Consider the following 4,568-nt stretch of genomic DNA (forward strand, 5'->3'; position numbering starts at 1 on the left):
ATACTCAATAATGCAGCTGAAGTAGTGCAATAACTATTAGAATATTCACATAGCAAATTAATATCAAAGCACATCAAATCAACCCTTTGCTAAATTATTGTATATTATCGATTCTGTATATTCTATATGACTGACAAAGAGGGCAATATAATGCCCTGCAACTTCTATGACAGCCAAAGAGTTAATGACTTTGGTGTGAAAAAAATCCTGAGCGTTTTTGCTTTACTTTAATTCTGCAGCTTAAAGGGACAGTATACTGCAAAATTGTTTTTCCCTTAATGTGTTTCCAATTACTTTTTATACCAGCTGCAGAGTATACAATGTATGAGAATTACATTTTTAAGATTTATTTGTGTATATGAAATAGCTGATTTTGTGTTTTGAAGCCACAACCTAATGAAATGGGTAGAGCTTGTAGGTATAATCAGATCTCATTACTTTATCACATTGTGTACTTATACATGCTTATTTATCTTATATCTGTCTGTAAACCAAAGACCAATACTTGGAGAGAACAATGGAAAATTTAAATTTTATTACCTTTTCTCTTCTATACCCCAATGGGAGTGTAATTTTTTCTGCTGGCTGAGTTTACACAGTTTATCTATAGTTTGGACCTAAGGCCAGAAATGTTCAGAATAGGTGGCAATACCATAGACTAAATCAGCTATTTCAAATGCCAATATAAGAGCAATGGAAATACTTGTAAACAATTAAATACATTCCAGCAGGTAAAGTGGATCATTGGGAACAAATTAAAGGGGAGAATTTTTTTAAGTAAACTGTCCCTTTATGCCAGACCTGTAACACAGAAATTTGAAACGTGCATTGTGTTTCCCTGTAATATAAATGGATAAATCTCATCTAAAGGGCATTAAAAGTAAGTAATGTATTATACACACAAACTATATTTTAGCAGTTAAGCCCAATATTTCTACAAACTAAATTTCTACAAAAAAATACTTGAAAGTATTTAAAATTGTTACTTTGTTAGCACAGTTTGCAGATCAGTAATGAATTGCTTGAAAACACTGCTAGGATTATTTTATCCCCATTAACCAATTAAAACTAGCTGTAAGCAGTCACTGTGTAGTATGTAGCCAAATCAGGATTTTCCCAGTAAGATTAGGTTAGAGAACTTTGGTTCAGTCTCTAGAAAGTGTGGGGAAAGCACATTGGTAGTGATGTCGCAAACCTAAAAAATTGGGTTCGCGAACGGCGAACGTGAACTTCCACAAAGGTTCTCAAACGGGCGAACCGCCATAGACTTCAATAGGCAGGCGAATTTTAAAACCCACAGGGACTCTTTCTGGCCACAATAGTGATGGAAAAGTTGTTTCAAGGGCACTAACACTTGGACTGTGGCATGCCGGAGGGGGATCCATGGCAAAACTCCCATGGAAAATTACATAGTTGATGCAGAGTCTGGTTTTAATCCATAAAGGGCATAAATCACCTAACATTCCTAAATTGTTTGGAATAACATGCTTTAACACATCAGGTATGATGTTGTATTGATCAGGTAGTGTAAGGGTTACGCCCGCTTCACAGTGCGCAGTGTAGGTGATATACCTGCCCTGACCATGCTTTGCAGACCAGGTATCAGTGGTCATATGGGCCCTTGCCCCAACACTGTGTGCCAGACATGCCATTATAGCAGACTTATATGGCTTTGGCGTTGCTTTTTGGTAATTAGAATGCTGCTAAATGCCACTGCGCACCACACGTGTTTTATGCCCAGCAGTGAAGGGGTTAATTACGGAGCATGTAGGCAGCTTGTAGAGTTAATTTTAGCTTAAATGTAGTGTAGTAGACAACCCAAAGTATTGATCTAGGCCAATTTTGGTATATTTCATGCCACCATTTCACCGCCAAATGCGATCAAATAAAAAAAAATTGTTCACTTTTTCACAAACTTTAGGTTTCTCACAGAAATTATTTGCAAACAACTTATGCAATTATGGCATAAATGGTTGTAAATGCTTCTCTGGGATCCCCTTTGTTCAGAAATAGCAGACTTATATGGCTTTGGCGTTGCTTTTTGGTAATTAGAAGGCTGCTAAATGCCACTGCGCACCACACGTGTTTTATGCCCAGCAGTGAAGGGGTTAATTAGGGAGAATGTAGGCAGCTTGTAGAGTTAATTTTAGCTTAAGTGTAGTGTAGTAGACAACCCAAAGTATTGATCTAGGCCCATTTTGGTATATTTCATGCCACCATTTCCCCGCCAAATGCGATCAAATAAAAAAAAATTGTTCACTTTTTCACAAACTTTAGGTTTCTCACAGAAATTATTTACAAACAACTTATGCAATTATGGCATAAATGGTTGTAAATGCTTCTCTGGGATCCCCTTTGTTCAGAAATAGCAGACTTATATGGCTTTGGCGTTGATTTTTGGTAATTAGAAGGCTGCTAAATGCCACTGCGCACAACACGTTTTTTATGCCCAGCAGTGAATGGGGTTAATTAGGGAGCATGTAGGCAGCTTGTAGAGTTAATTTTAGCTTAAGTGTAGTGTAGTAGACAACCCAAAGTATTGATCTAGGCCCATTTTGGTATATTTAATGCCACCATTTCACCGCCAAATGCGATCAAATTTAAAAAAAACTTAAATTTTTTCACAATTTTAGGTTTCTCACTGAAATTATTTACAAACAGCTTGTGCAATTATGGCACAAATGGTTGTAAATGCTTCTCTGGTATCCCCTTTTTTCAGAAATAGCAGACATATATGACTTTGGCATTGCTTTCTGGTAATTAGAAGGCCGCTAAATGCTGCTGCGCATCACACGTGTATTATGGTTAGCAGTGAAGGGGTTAATTAGGTAGTTTGTAGGGAGTTTGCAGGGTTAATTTTGGCTTTAGTGTAGAGATCAGCCTCTCACCTGACACATCAGACCCTCTGATCCCTCCCAAACAGCTCACTTCCCTCCCCCACCCCACAATTGTCCCCGCCATCTTAAGTACTGGCAGAAAGTCTGCCAGTACTAAAATAAAAGGTTTTTACATTTTTTTAGCATATTTACATATGCTGTGGTGTAGCATCCCCCCTTAGCCTCCAACCTCCCTGATCCCCCCCAAAAACAGCTCTCTAACCCTCCACATCTGCCTTATTGGCGGCCATCTTTGGGTACTGGCAGCTGTCTGCTATTATTTCACAGTAAAAAAAGTGTTGTTTTTTTAAATGTACACTACTGTTACACCAGATATGAGTGGTGGCACTGGGCAAGTGGGCACAGTATACGCTGTGGGCCTGACACACATGCTGGCAGGCAGGCAACTGCAATTAGATTACACAGGAAAAAAAAAAAGCAGAGTGATGTTCTAGCCCTGGGGTGCTGTCCTTACAGCAGAGATCAGATGAGTCCTTCAGGACTGTAGTGGACACTGAATACACTAGCCTAGCTATCGATTTCCCTATTAAATCAGCAGCAGCTACACTGTCCCTCCTCTCACTAAGAATACAGCTTCCAAATGAATCTAAAATGGATGCTGTCCAGGAGGTGGGAGGGTCTGGGAGGGAGGGTCTGCTGCTGATTGGCTGTAATGTGTATTCTGACTGTGAGGTACAGGGTCAAAGTTTACTCAATGATGACGAATAGGGGGCAGATCGAACATCGCATATGTTCGCCCGCCGAGGCGAACGCGAACATGCTATGTTCGCCGGGAACTATTTCCCGTCTAACTATTCGCGACATCACTACACATTGGTCATGGTTTGGGAGGTCTGGCCGCTGCCTGCCTGCCTGCCATTGCCCTTAATAAGGGACTTTCTAAGTCACGGCCCTCCCAGACATGCCCACAACCCAGTTACAAATGCCTGTATTCCACTTCATACAAGCTTTTTAACCTCACACATCCTGTAAAGCCTCTGGGAAATGTTAAGAGGTAAGAAATGAGTGAATGCTAAGCAATCACCATGCAGCATGTAGCCAAGTCAGCAAATCTCCAACTTAAAGTCAAAATTAAACTTCAATGATTCTTATAGGACACAGAGTTTTAAAAAACTTTCTAATTTACTTCTTTGTCAAATTGTGCACAGTATTTACCTGTAAACTTTCTGAGATACCAGCTCCTACTGAGCATTTGACAAACAAAAAACTTGATGAGAGGGCGCTATAAGCTATTTAGGAATAATTGTATTCAATGATAATATATACTGTTAAATAGGTATCTCTACCCAAAGTTCTTATATCTGTATTTCAGGTCTACTGCAAGAACGGATTATAAATTAATTTTATGTTTAAGGACTACAAAGAATATATAGTTGAATCTAAAATGCATAAATCTTTAATAAAAAACTTTAAATACATAAAGTGGTGCGAAAAAACCTTAAATACATAAACAAATCACTCCTTGAATTCATTAATAATATTTCATTATAATTACATCGACAAAATATCAATAAAATAGTGCAAATCTTTCAACAAAGGACTGAATTAAATTAAATTAAAGCCTATTTGATGGGGTAGAAAAAGTGCCATTTTCAGTGAATATCATAGGAAAGGCAGACAGATATAAAAAGAAAAGATAGATGTTGTGCAATCGTGCCAGGTTATTTAGAA

Source organism: Bombina bombina, chromosome 8, assembly GCF_027579735.1.
Source record: "Bombina bombina isolate aBomBom1 chromosome 8, aBomBom1.pri, whole genome shotgun sequence".
Lineage (NCBI taxonomy): Eukaryota > Metazoa > Chordata > Amphibia > Anura > Bombinatoridae > Bombina > Bombina bombina.